The sequence below is a fragment of the Typopeltis vanoorti genome, chromosome 10, assembly GCF_054136105.1.
Source record: "Typopeltis vanoorti isolate ZY-2024b chromosome 10, IOZ_Tvanoo_1.0, whole genome shotgun sequence".
Classification (NCBI taxonomy): domain Eukaryota; kingdom Metazoa; phylum Arthropoda; class Arachnida; order Uropygi; family Thelyphonidae; genus Typopeltis; species Typopeltis vanoorti.
Window position 1 is genome coordinate 12,228,202 of NC_143558.1, and position 15,553 is coordinate 12,243,754.

Below are 15,553 nucleotides of genomic sequence, written 5' to 3' on the forward strand. Positions count from 1 at the left end.
TAAATACAGATCTTTGTTATATTCCCATGCTTTCTCGACTATATTCTTAAAGTGAAGATCTGATCCTGAAAGCCTCTATTTGACCTGAATCCGCTTGTTCTTCACCAAGCTTTCCTTCCACAATTCTCAACCGTTTTTAAAGTATACTTGCATAAATCTTACCAGGAACACTCAGTAGGGAAATACCTCTGTAATTCTCACATTCAGTTTTATTTCCCTTTTTATATATGGGTACTATGAGAGCTCTACTCCAATCATCTGGAAATCGTCCCTCTGTCCAGGCCTTCTGAACTATGCAGTGCAACCACTGTAAGACTTTTATACCTCCCTACTTTAGCATTTCTGGTCGAATATCATCTACTCCTGCTGCCTTTCCACATTTCAAGCCTTTGATGGCTTTAATGGGAGATATGAATATAAAAGTTGACCAACAGAACACTAAACATATGAAGAGTCAAGAAGGGCAAATACGTTCAGTAATTGCATACTATTGATGGACAGAATAAAGTTTATCTTAACGATATAACAAAAATATGTACATAAAAAAAACGATATATTTATACGAGTAATGGAAAGAAAGTACTGAAAACACCATCCTGGTTGGACAAAATGCCATTCTAGTGTCTCTATGCTCGTGGTGCTGATAACTGTACCCGTGGATAATTTGATCCCCGCTCGGGAGGTGCGAAAGCATCTCCGGATCTTTATAGAAATATGAGTAAAACTCGGTTGGGAAAGGCCGGAATGTTTGAATGTCGACCAGGTCATGAAAGGGACAATCAATGAAAAAAAAAATAAATAAATAAATAAGTAAACAGAAGTAAAACTCATCAAACATTACTACTAACCGAAAACAATGAAGGTTTTTATTTTATTTTTTTAAAAATAATTTTATTATTTTTTTATATAATCAAGAAATATTGTTCTAAGAATGAAATTTTTTTCAACTCAATTCAGACTTACAATAAACGGGACCTTGGTTTCACACTGGGCAAAGAAATCCACCTCCATCTAAAGACATTTATGGAGAGAAAAAAAAAGCAAATCCTAAAATATGTAACATGCTAAGTAGAATCGGGAATCTAATGATGTCAAACTAGGAGATAAATAAAATACTAAATTAGAATTATTTACAGACAAATTAATTAAAAGAAGATTAACAAAAAGATTAGATGGCCACAAACGACGCCGACAAACAGTGACAGAATAAACCAAGAATAAAACGATATCAGAAAAAGAAAACAAAAAAGAGGCCTATCCCTAGTTTTTAGTCAACCAGAAAAACGCCATTGTTTTGAATCTTTCTAAACACACTGAGAAATTAATACGAGACTGCAACCCCCCCCTTCCCACAATAAAAACATATATTTACTGTGTATTATTTATTTATTTTTTTTCAGTTGATGGACGCATTCTTTCTTGAAACATTGTTGGAAATTTCCGACTTCAATTTATATCCAGTTTTTTTTTTTTTTTTTCTTGAAGAAATGGGGCTTATTAAATCACAGAACCATTAAAGAAAGCGATGCTAAATTCCAGGTGCTTGCATAGCAGGAGAAGAGATGGATCACAAATTTACAACACACTGAGGTTCTGTGAGGAACAAAATTAGATGCAAACCATGCTATTAAAATACGTAATTATGTCTCATAAAAACATGACATTCGCCTCTAATTATACGCCGAAGCGGATGGTAGGATTATTCGGTATAAGTATTATCCTTCCTCACAGGGGAAGTCCTAGCTGAATATTAATTAGTCATTCCTGGGAGCTGCTTGCAATCTGTGACGTAATAGCGCTTCGACATGAGCGATGGTGGAACTTAGTTATGAAATTTCATAATCCCAAACACACACACACACACACACACAACCTACCTCATAATGACCGTGTTTCTTTTGATTACCTGTAAATGCCTTGCCGATGAGCTTTCACATGGCAGAACTAAAAAGGAATTAGTAATGACCTTCACTCCCCTCTAAATATAATTTGGATTCTTTGGGTCATGAAAAATCGTAAAGGTGGTAGATGCTTTCCAAACTGTACCACCCAGACTGTCCTTAGCATTTCTGAAGATCATTATCAAGTGGTACTTTAAATCTGGTCATCATTAAAGTCCTAGCTATTCTTTCAAAGATTCCATCGTCCTTTGATGTGTCAGAAGTAAAAATAAAAACAGTCATACCTGACACGGTAATATTTAGAATGACCGAGCAGTAATTAAACGTTAATGAAAATCTTATGGTACGCCAGAAACACTGCAGTAAATAAGCGACACCTATTATTACCGAAGACTCTCGAGAGTGACGTCATCATACGTTACTATGAGCAACAGAAAGAAATTAACTGCTAATGAAACCAAGCAGAATGCACAAATATCGCCAAACCTTCAACGGTAGGTTTATATTAAGCTATTAACCCTAATTTTAACGCAGATTTGTTGTTTGTTTGAAGTATCGCTGGTTGATTATGGAGGGAAAATAATTTCGTTTCTAATCACAGTAATATTGGTTTAAGACGGGTCTAACTGTATTGCTACTATTTCTGTAAGAAATTATATGAACATAGTTTATTATGATTGTGAGTCGGCTGTTAATAGCAGATATGAATTTGAATCAAGTTTAGGAAGCAAAGAATCTTTAAGGGCTTTCAAATGAAGGAGAGTCAGTCGGTCTCATTGGGTGTGGGGTGAAAGGGATTTTCCATCCCATGTAACATGCAAATAGAGTAAAAAATGTACGCAATTTATAGGCATGAAAAAGACTCCTCTCCATATACTTAATTGCTTTGCTGTAATTAAGAATAAGGGTATAATGATATAAGTCTGGATATAAGAATTGATAGAAGCCAGCCAGATGTGTATGGAGCAGCGATAATGTCAAAAAGAAAGGTTACAAGTAATGTGCCACAGGATTCTGTATTTGGAGAAGGGTGCTGTGATGTCATTTACAATAATGATGATGTAGTTCAATGTAAAGAGAAGATATTCAGTTATTAATTGATGACGCGAAATAGTGGAAAGTAATGGCATAGAATTCTAATGTGATGTGGCTATAAGATTTTAATAAATTGCGCACTTTGGTCTGAATGGGGATGACAATTTAATGTCGCTGAGTGTAAAGTTAAGCACTTGGCCGAAGGAGATGGAATGAGATGTATTATTAATGATAAGTTTTTCTTCAAGAGGTGGAGGAGATAAGGGATCCGAGAGTGTTGGTGGATAAGGAATTGAGGTTCAGGGGACACGCTGCAAAAGTTGTCCTATTCAAAAAACTGCTGCCACCGTGAGGAGGACGCTGCCAAGAAGGAGAATATTTTTACAGACCAATTTCTACTCTAATGGAGACCTGAAAAATAATACTTAATTATACTAACATAAAACAACCAACCAATTCAAAGTTTAAAATTTAGGAATGCCACTGAAAACACCTGTATTTGAAAAGAAATAATTTGCATTTACCATAGTTTGCATTTCATCTATAAGATCTCCTGTGAGCAGGGACGTATATGCACAGGCGCACGAGGCTCTAGCTGGGGCCCCCTGAAAAATTAGGGCCAATTTAAAGGCACAAACAATGGGGCCCTTTCTCGGAGCGCTCTAGCGCCTGGGAAAAGTGTAAGTACGGCCCTGCCTTTGCGGATCAATGCAGTGCTTAATATATATATATATCAATCCCACAGATGAGAGGTCTCAAGACGTACTAACACGACTGTGCCAAGTTTAGGAGAGTATCAGACAGAAGAAAGAGAAAGGAATCCGCTAATGTGTTGCTTCAAGAGTTATTTTTTGCGGGTTGTTCATACAGCCGAAAGACGATTCAGAATTAGTTAGGATCCTGAGGGAACACTATACTCAATTTAAGGAAACTGCTGTAGTTATTCTTATAGTTAATGGTCTGAACATTAATTAGAGTAATGGGACCTTATGAAATTGACACCTTACGTGATCAATTTCAATTTTCATTCCATACGATGTGTTGTTATCATGATGATGATGGAAATAGTAATCTTCATCTATATTTCTCAGATTGACCAATCCTTTTGACAGCGTAGTGTACATCTATCATGTAACCTTAACCGCCGTTATTTTTTGTTTTCTTTTTAACCACCACGGCTAACAACCGAGGCGGCGGCTAACAACCATTCAAAATATAAACTGCTGCCGCCAGTAAATATATTTGACACTTTTTCTCACACATGTGGTTCAATTAGCCATCGTATTCATTACTATTTTCAAAACTGATTACAATCTTCATTTTTCGAAAGTGGATAAAAATATAAAAATTTTGGAATCAACTTACTAATACAATTCCTGGCATCTCTTCATCCACGCATGATCATTATGATCAAACATCACCAAACATCTTTCTGTTCAAATCGTGCACGCTATCGTCATTCATACAGGGAAAAAAAGCCTGTAAGGATCCTACCACTGTAGTTCTTCCTCCGAGACACAATTTCACAATTATCCACAGCGATTTAAGATTTCTCACATACCCTTTTTTTTTTTTTTCATTTTATTAACCAATTACGTCTCCGTGCTGTTAGCCTAGTAGTTATGCGCTTCGCAACCATATGCCTTGGAAAGGAGTGTCCTGGGTTCCATTCCCTTCGCCGAGGAGCTTAAGGATATTTCTCAGCCATTGCCAAGTTAGCCGGTCTTGGGCGTGGACAGCAGGGTTTTTCTCCCCAGTTTATCAGGGGTTTTTCATCCCGCAAGTAGGCAAACCGGCTCCGTGAGCACACACGGATTACAGTCAACCCGCTGCATCAATTCGTCACTAACCCCCCTCATTAGGGAAGGGGGACTCAACCCGTCCTAGGACGGATGAGAAAGGATAGATAACCGATTACTCGCATCACACAGAAAAGAGAAGGTTTAGAGTGCCATTGTGGTCCAAAGATATTTCTCACTTCCCACAGGTTGCTTAACAACTTGTCTTCTTACCACCACCACCACCTCAGGTTTCGCAGTACACTGCTTAGTATCCTTTAGCTTCTATGAAGAGTACCATATTGAAATGGACTGCATAATCCCATGCCAAAACCAAATTTTAGATGCTCCAGGGAATAATTGTGCAATTTAAAATCTGATTAACAATACCCATGTGCAGTGGTGTAGCTAGAGCTTTTGCCACCCGGGGTGGTCCATGAGTTTGCCGCCCCTCTCAATACATACCAAAAATACTACAAAAAGTCCAAACGACGTATAGGGAAATAAATTAAGACACTATGTTTATTTTTGAAGTCTTCTTCTTCCTAACATGGAATTTAGGCCAAGTGGCCTGTTCTGGTCTCATGCCATCTCTTTCTTGGTCTTCTAATTCTTCTTTTCCCACTTATTTTGTATCTGTATAATATTTTTGGTAGTCTGCTGTTGTCTATTCGATTTAAATGTTCTAGCCATTTTTGTTTATACTGTCTTATGTGGTAATTAATTGGTTTTATTTTCAGGGATTGTAAGATTTCTTCATTTGTTTTGTGGTCCCACTTGGTATATCCAGCTGTTTTTCTGAAGAACTTCATTTCTAATGTTTGAATTCGTTTTTCATCTTTCCTTTTTATGGTCCATGTTTCGCTTTCGTATGGTAGAGTTGGTTTTGACAAGACATTATATAGTCTGATTCTAGTGTGTTTTTGTACTAGGGATGGCTTAAATATATTATTTATTATGCCATTTACTTTGACAAAGGTTGATATTTTAGTGTCTGTCTTTTTCTTCTTCGTATGATAGATCACACCCCAAGTATCTGAAAGTGTTTACTTGTTCTAGTATTTTATTATCTATCACTATTTTACTTCTTATTGGGTTTTCTCCTTTGAATGCCATTATTTTTGTTTTTTCTTTAGATATTGTCATATTATATTGCTTTGAGATATCATTTAATGATTTTAATGATCTTTGTAAGTCATCTTCTGATGTAGCTAATACTATTTGTTCATCTGCAAATAGTAGTGTATCTATCTTCATTTACGGGGTCATTTGTATACCAAATGGATTATGCTGTTTCCAGATTGTTATAATTTTATTTATATATATATTGAAAAGCAGAGGTGAGAGGGGTACATCCTTGTCGTACTCCTCTTGATATATCTTTCCATTCTGAGATGTGTTCTAATTTAACTGCTATTTTATTTCTTGTATATATTTCTTGATATTTTTGAAGTAAAACTTTAATTTCAACATTCTAAAATGCTATTTTTCTTGCTTCTGTTAGCAAAGTCGTCGATGACATTGACGAAGTCTATTTCATAATAATGTAGGTAATTCTTAATCAATTTTATTTAGAAAAACTTCTCTCACAACTAGCAACACTTACAGCAATTGTGAGGCAAATTCGCTGTAGTATTACAATAGTTTGGAACTGAATTCTCGAGACTGTATTTGAGAATTAACTGCAAAAGTTCAAAAATGTACAAAGTGTCACCTCTAGCTACGCCTCTGCCACTGTGTAAAGTTCCATTAAATCCCAATTTGATGCGATATGTTAATTATATTATTACTTTATTATCGATTATTAATCAGTAAGTTCATTATTTGTTTATTTTTGATCTATATCTTTAATAATTAGTATTTTTGACTAGTTTTACTTTAGGTGTGCTACTAACCGAAAACGCCTTCGCAGCGTGCCACTGATAAAGTAAATTCAGAACTTCGGATGCTGCCAAGCAAAGATGAATGGACGATCACGATTCTACTGCTCAAACGCAGTTCTCATTCCTCGAGATTGGTTGATTTGGATTTAACGTCGAACAACTAAGGTTATGAGGCCAGTGTATGATGTCTGTAAATTGCGTGTATTCTTCTGACCGATTTCTGTTTTGAGGGATGAAAAAAACGGAATTTCGGGAAAACAAACACCGCCACCTGCGTATGGCACCAGCAAACTCACCTTCGGTTTAAAATCTCTGATATAAATAAATATATATATATATATTTAAGTGAGAAATATCTGGCTCCCACTGACGAGACATCAATAAAGGTCGAAACCGGTCTGGGTATGGGCCCTTTCCTTTAATACATATATATATATATATATATATATATGAGTCTGAGGCAACTCGTGGTAAAATTAGGTATCTGTTTGCTTACTTGGGAAAAAGGATTAAAACCAAGTTTAAAAAATAGCTTGGTATCTTTGACATAGTATACCCAAGGTAAAAAAAATTTCTACAGCTTTCTCTCAACCTGAGATTTTTATTTAATAAGTCAAAGCACCTTGTGGCAACTTGTATAGGTAAAATGTATAAGCTCTGCATTACTTCAACCCTGGCATCTCTGGGTCTGGCTCCCACTGACGACACCTCAATAAAGGCCGAAACGGGTCTGCGTAGTGGCCCTTTCAAGTTGGCCCTAATACAAAGCACATCTCCGCAAGGGAATGTGCTTTGCATTAGGGAAGATACTAAGGGAAAGTGATCAGAGTTTACTGCACCTTTACCACGAGTTGCCTCAGACCTGAACATAGTTCAGGCGCAAACTTGACTTACGTGCTGTTTGCTTACTTGGGAAAAAAGATTAAACCAAGTTTAAAAAATTGCTTGGTATCTTTAACGTATAGTATACACCCAAGGTAAAAACTTTCTATATATATATATCTCAGGGGACCCTGTAACCCCTAGAGAGCGCGTCCCCTGGGTGGCGGATAGGGGAGCCCACCATGTGTGTGTGTGTACATGCGCGTACGTGTGTGTGTGTATATATATATGGTGGGGTGGTCCGAACATACTGAATAAGGACTCGTGGACCAACAGGGCCATAAGGGGCAATCATCTTGATTGTAAGGGAAGCGGCACTCCCATGGACCTCTAGCTGGATCTATCCTCTCCTTCTACTTTGAGGAAGACCCACTTACTTTAATCTTTCCTATAAGGCCTTATCAGCCAACTCTTCTTACTTTATGACCCTTGTGCTATTAGAGCACTCGAGGGCCATGGAGTCTTTTCATTTCTGGCCTTACAACTATGTCCTCTCTATAAACCTTACTATAATTCTTCTATAATCTACTCTTCCCCCCCCCTTCAATATACCCTATTCCTCCTATGGGTTTAAATTCGGAAGAAGGCGAGATTGAAGCATTAAGGTAGCAGCCCTACCACTGAACTATTCCATCGTCAGGCTAGTCCCCTGACATGGAGAACATAACCATACTTGTAAGCTGACAGAAAAAGATAATTGGATTGAATCTATGGGAAACGACCCTGGAATGGAAAAGGGAAAACGAAAATGGAAACGACAAAATATAATACACATAGCAAACTGGAATGTAAGAGGAATAGCATATAAAGAAATAGAATTAGACCAGTTATTAAATGAAAGAAATTTTAAAATAGCAGTAATCACTGAAACAAAAAAGAAATTAAAAGGAACTATGAGAAATGAAAATTTTAATGTGATATACAGTGGAGTCGACAGAGACCAAAGAGCACAAGCAGGAGTCATGATTTGGATTCATAACTCCCTTTCAAAACAGTTAAAACATTATAAATTATGGAATGAAAGAATAATAGAAGCTATAATAAAAATAGATAGAGGCTATTTAACAATAATTGGTTTATATGGCCCAGAAGAAGGAAGAGAACAGGATAATATTGATTTTTATAATCAGCTACAAAACATATATAATAAAATAAATAGAAATGATTACATAATTTTAGCAGGAGACTTAAATGCAAGAATTGGAAACACGAAAATTAATAATAATATAGGAATACATGGAGAACACACTCTAAACAGAAATGGTAAAAAATTGATTGACTTTGTAGTTTATAATAACATAAAAATAATGAATTCCTTCTATAAACACAAAGACATACATAAATATACTTGGGCAGCAAGAGGATGGAAATCAATATTAGATTACTTCATATTAAATGAAAAGACATCAAAATTTTCACTAGATGTTAGAGTTCACAGAAGATATGAAATAAGCAGTGACCACTTCCTTGTTAAAATAAAATTAAGATTACCACCTAAATGGCTACAAGTAACAAGAACAGAAAGAAAAATTGAAACATTTGTTTATAAAACTAGACTATTGAATGACACAAATGTACAATGGCTATATGAACAAAGAATTAACCAGTATCTAGATAAAATAAAACAAAATGAAGAAATAGAAATAGAATGGCTTAATATAAAAACGATACTAAATGCAGCAGCAAATGAAAGCTTAGGAAAGACCAAAAAATTCAATAAAAGAAAAAAACTGAAGATCTGGGATGATACAATCAAAGAAATAATCAAAAAGAAAAAAGAAGCCTATCACAAATGGTTAAGCAGTAAAAGATTAGAAGATGAAATAGAATATAAAAGAATAAGAGCCATAGCTAAAAGAGAAGTCAGAAAAAGACATAGAGAATCATGGAATAAATTTGTTTCTAATTTAGAACATGATTTATATAAAATAAGACCCAATGTATATAAGATTTTGAAACACCTAAATGGAGATACCAAAGAAAACATAAAATTAAACACTGAATTGAAATTAGAAGAATTTCTAAATTACTACACAGAACTGTGGACAGACAAATATTTTAAAAAAGACAACTGGCAAACAATTAACGAAAATGAAAAGGAAATAACTGAAAAGAATTAGAAATCAGCCTGAAAGAAACAAGAAACGGAAAATCACCTGGAGAAGATAAGCTAGGTTCAGAACTATATAAATACGCAGGAACAAGATTCAAAGGAAGACTCTTATTATTTTTAAATAAAATTTACTCAACTGGTATCCTCCCAATAGAATGGAAAAAAGCAATTGTGATTCCTATCTTTAAGAAAGGTAATAGAGATGACCCTAAAAACTATAGAGGTATCAGTATACTAAATTCATGTTACAAAATATACAGCAGAATCTAAATAACAAACTAATGAAATATTCCGAAAACTTTATTCTAGAGGTACAAAATGGATTTAGAAAAGGACGATCATGTATAGAACCAGCCTTCTGGCTAAAATTAATAATAGAGAAAAGAAGAGAATATAATTTAGAAACACATATTGTATTTATTGACTTTGAAAAAGCATTTGACAAAGTTAAAAGAAACATATTATTTAACATATTAAAAGAAAGACAAATACCAAATAATATCCTAAAAGCTGTCACAAGTATATATGAAAATAATCAAATACAAATAAGATTAAATCACGAGCCATCATATACGAGAGAGATAAATCAAGGGGTCCGACAGGGATGTCCCCTCTCAGCAACTCTTTTTAATATCTACTTAAATGAAATAATAATAAAACGGAGTAAACATTTACATCAAGGAATTAAACTTTCTCCTACAGTTAACTTAAGCACTTTCCTCTTTGCAGACGACCAAATAATAATTACAAATTTTGAAGATAACTTACAGAAAGCTATTTTAAATCTAAATGAGATATCCAAAGATTATGGTATGATAATATCAACGGAAAAATCAAAAACTATGGCCTTTAAAGGACAAGATCCAGCAAGAACTAAAATAGTAATAGATAACAAGATCTTAGAACAAGTGAATTCATTTAACTACCTAGGATGTATGATCACTTATGAAAATGAAAAATAAATAAAATGAAATGAAATATATACAGGGTGTTCGGGATAAATTTGACATATTTATAATTAATTATATTTTTCCGTAAGTTACATGTATTAACACACACTTCTCTTCATTTAAAAGTTTGGACCCTTCTTCATTCATATACAAGATGTCAGAAAGGATGGATAGCTGGAACCCACCTGAATCATGGAAGAGAATAACTTGTATCATGATGATTCGTGCCCGCCATCAAAATAAGGATATTACGACTGCTGCCCAATGCTCCCTGAATACAGTAAAAACAATCAGGCATGAACTAGAGACTTGCAATGGTGACTACGAGGATGTAGCAAGAAGAAAGATCCCTAGCAGACGATCTGATTGCGTTTCGTACAGCAGAATTCCTCGGAAATCTGCAGGAACAGGTGTTGAAGAACCCTGGCATTGGAATTCGGGCTTTGTTCGTGGAGTTGCTAACTGTAGTCAAGCCCTGGATAACAAGGGTAGCCAATGGTAGGCCGTATGTATGGCAGCAGGATTCGGCCCCTTGCCACACCTCTGGGAAAAGTCAAAAATGGTTGTCTGAAAATTTCTACGACTTCACCAGTCCAAATGTTTGGCCTCCAAATTCCCCAGACCTTAACCCCATGGATTATTTTGTATGGGGCGCAGTTGAAAAAGACACCAATCGCACTTCCAGTAATACAAAAGCCCAGTTAATGGATAAAATTAAAACAGTTTTTGCGGCCCTTCCCAGGGAGACTGTAGCATCAGCTTGTTCGAGGTTCCGAAGCAGAATTGAAGCTGTGATCGATGCTAATGGTGGTTATTTTGAGTAAATCTTGTTGATAGTATTGTAATTAACTCTGCCTGTAATGTTTTTTTGTCAATTCCTTAAATTTAATAGATACAAAGAAGATTTTCTTTTTCCTTACGAAACTGTCAAATTTATCCCGAACACCCTGTATATATATATATATATATATACAGCGTGTTCGGGATAAATTTGACAGTTTCGTAAGGAAAAAGAAAATCTTCTTTGTATCTATTAAATTTAAGGAATTGACAAAAAAACATTACAGGCAGAGTTAATTACAATACTATCAACAAGATTTACTCAAAATAACCACCATTAGCATCGATCACAGCTTCAATTCTGCTTCGGAACCTCGAACAAGCTGATGCTACAGTCTCCCTGGGAAGGGCCGCAAAAACTGTTTTAATTTTATCCATTAACTGGGCTTTTGTATTACTGGAAGTGCGATTGGTGTCTTTTTCAACTGTGCCCCATACAAAATAATCCATGGGGTTAAGGTCTGGGGAGTTTGGAGGCCAAACATTTGGACTGGTGAAGTCGTAGAAATTTTCAGACAACCATTTTTGACTTTTCCCAGAGGTGTGGCAAGGGGCCGAATCCTGCTGCCATACATACGGCCTACCATTGGCTACCCTTGTTATCCAGGGCTTGACTACAGTTAGCAACTCCACGAACAAAGCCCGAATTCCAATGCCAGGGTTCTTCAACACCTGTTCCTGCAGATTTGCGAGGAATTCTGCTGTACGAACGCAATCAGATCGTCTGCTAGGGATCTTTCTTCTTGCTACATCCTCGTAGTCACCATTGCAAGTCTCTAGTTCATGCCTGATTGTTTTTACTGTATTCAGGGAGCATTGGGCAGCAGTCGTAATATCCTTATTTTGATGGCGGGCACGAATCATCATGATACAAGTTATTCTCTTCCATGATTCAGGTGGGTTCCAGCTATCCATCCTTTCTGACATCTTGTATATGAATGAAGAAGGGTCCAAACTTTTAAATGAAGAGAAGTGTGTGTTAATACATGTAACTTACGGAAAAATATAATTAATTATAAATATGTCAAATTTATCCCGAACACCCTGTATATATGAGTGCTAAGGATTATAAAATCTGGAAATTTTGCTCAAGAGACCATGTACGAGCCTCCGTAGCTCAGTCGTTATAGATCTTTGGTTGAAAAGACCTGGGTTCGATTCCCGTCAGTGACGTGAGGAGCCTTCATGTGGTCTCTTTCGACTAAAGGTGAGTTAGCTGGTCTCATACGTAGGTAGAGGTTTTTTCTCACAGAAACTCGGGTTTTTCGTCCCTCAGAACCGGCAAACCAGCACGTGAACACACTCGGATCTACACTCAAAAAATACATACTTAATCCCTCATTAGGAGGACTCAATCTGACCTAAGGGACGGTTGAAGAAAGGGGGAGGAACCCCACACAAAATAAATAAATAAAAGAGACCAAGTATGGAATAATTTCAAGCCATTTCAGGTGTCCAGTAAGCCCCGTGGTGGTATAACATCACATGAGTACATTTACAACCTAATGACTTTCACAAACATGCAAGCCACAGCAGACGCGAACCTTTCTAAGGACTCTATGAGTGAAGGTGAGTTAGGTGCTCTCATACGAAGGTATTTCTGCCGGAAACTCATGGTTCTCATGTCGCAAAAATAGTTACACACCAGCTAGAACACCGCGGGACACAATACGCTGGTCTCATAGCCCTGGTCACTCCATCCTTAAGTCAAATAAGCCAAAACAACCTGAAGACTCAATAATGACGTGAAACTTGACTACACCCAGAGTCCATTTATTAATGCCTTTGATCGAGACGTTCCCAGTCTAGATATCGAATTCCAACTGCCTCTGATGAGAGTTTCGAAACAATTACAATATCAGGACAGCGAAATATTTAATCAAAAGCGGATACCCATATAGGAAGAGTTTATCTTTTATTTAGTGCAGTGTTATGGTAACCCACGCCAATCATTTGTATTCCCGTAAGATCCTTATTACTGCAACAGCAGTTTTAAAGACGCGCGTGGCTTATAAATTCGAGTATAATTCAAGAAAGGAAAGATCCCCCACGTTTATTAGGGAATCTCCCTGTAGTGAGCATTTCAAATGAGTTCCATGGAAGCTGTTTGCAGTGAAACGGACAGTTTCTATTACTGGAGGCTTTGGATGGCAATTATGTCGATAGCTGCTCTCAAGAGATACTCATTTTTCTCTCTAATGACATCCGTTCCCAAGATAAAAGGCGCTGTTCACAGAATGGTGAAGCGCATTACCTAACAATGGCACTTTAAATATTCCTGGTAGTACTAAGGGGTGGCTGCGTATCGCGATAGCTCCGGAGAAGCCAGGCGGAAATATTTATCCCTTGGTGATGTTGTCAGAGTTTCTTCATTTGGCCAATAGGAAGGGAAATGGGGTGGATGGGTGGTTGAGATGACCTTGGAGTGTTTATTATTGCATTTTTACAATCTGATTTGCACTACTTAATGAGAAATATTGCTAATGACAAACGAAGAGTGAAAACGTGGGTCAAGGTTCAGAGCGATGTCAACCGCGAACTAATCCCGCTATGAGACCATTTTTTCCCTTTTTGCATCAGTATTTGCTTCTTGATAAACTAATCCCCAAACTGGCTATGACGGGGGGTGTTCATGGGTTGACTGTTTGCGCCGATAACGGGGTCATTTGTTATTTCACCCATTAGTCGTGTGACATGTGGAGCATGCGGTTTTATAGATAGGCTCGGGATTCGTGACCTACCACCCGCGCTTACAACAATTAATCACCAAAGTTGCGCATTTCGTGCCGTTTGGTGTCGGTCGTAGCTTTCCACGGGAAAAACTCTTTTTCCTCTGGGTGTCGATTGCGCCACAAGAGGGCGCGCAACAATGACGATGCCATCATTAAAGCGATTTAGGTGACGTTTCAAGGACGCGAATGCCTTCAGGGCCGAGACGAAAGGTTTACTTTCTCACTTGAGCGAAAGAGGTGTTTCGGAGAGCACACCAAGCGTGAGACACCCAGATTGTACACTTCCTGGAAGACTGAAGTGCCCCCAGGAGGGATTGCGCAGTTTCGTGTAAACAACGCGAAGCAACAAAAAAAAAAAAAAAAAAGAGGAAAAAAAAGAGGTTGAAAAACAAAGCAGGAGAATTGATGTGGGCACGTGAATGGAATTCTTTGGGAGCCTTCACTGAAATAAATACACCAACGAGGTGTTTAGATACTCTCACTTAAATTGGTCTTGGACTCGTGTTCCAAGACTTGCAAAGTTAGCAATGACCGCCCCCTCGCAAACTCATAACGTCGTCCAACAAACTAAACTGAATTCTTTCCCAACTTACAAATGGATTATTCGCATCAGCTGGAAAGTTAAAATACTCTCGTATTTTTGGCACCACACCGAAATACGTAAAGAACCTATATTCTGTTTATGGAACAGGTGACCCTCGTATAACGTGGATGTTAGGTTCCACAGCGTTCACCTTTTACGAGAATCAGATCACATAGAAAAAGTCGGGTTATGTTCCTAAATCGTTTATTTATTTATTTTTTAATTATATAAACAACAATGACATATCCAACAAAAAATATTTTTATTTAATTCAGGTAATTCATGTAAGTTAAGAAAACATAAAGTATGAAACAAATACATAGTATAAAAGTATAAAAATTACAAATTGTACTTAAACCTCATTGCACATAATGCATAAATGTTTTAGGCAAAATAAAATAAAGTATATTTTAATCGTCATCGCTCTCTTCAAACTAACATTTCGTAGATGTTCCTTATTTACGAGTGGCCAGACGTCGTCATTACTATGAATCTCTTGGACATCATTAGTATAATTCTCAGTGCATACTTCGGCTGGTTTAGTCATCAGCAAGTCAGTAATAAGACCCTGCTTACCACTATGCTGCAATTTTTTATTAAGTTCATAATACGGAGCTAAACAAATATCCAATTGTCTCGTGAATTTTCCGTAGCACTCCATTGAGGGATCATTATCCATAAAATAATTCCTAACTTTCTTGCCAATTCCAATCCTTCTGCTAATTTCTTTAAACTGAATTCTTTAACGGATTCATCACAATCAGAGTCTTCAGCAGAACTTTCCCAGCCATTTGGTTTGACGTCATCTATTAATTGTACCAGGTCTTCCTCATTTAAATCTGTTTTCCCCATCAAT

The 15,553-nt window shown here is 36.7% G+C and overlaps 1 long non-coding RNA gene across 1 annotated transcript in view; it reads right to left on the reverse strand.

Moving 5' to 3' along the window:
* Positions 1-2,198, reverse strand: part of LOC150102176 (uncharacterized) — a 94,586-nt gene extending 92,388 nt beyond the window's left edge. Inside the window, exon 1 of the long non-coding RNA XR_016548947.1 lies at positions 1,907-2,198. This is a non-coding gene — a long non-coding RNA (uncharacterized LOC150102176). The remainder of the gene's footprint in view (positions 1-1,906) is intronic.
* Between the last annotated feature and the right edge of the window lie 13,355 nt (positions 2,199-15,553).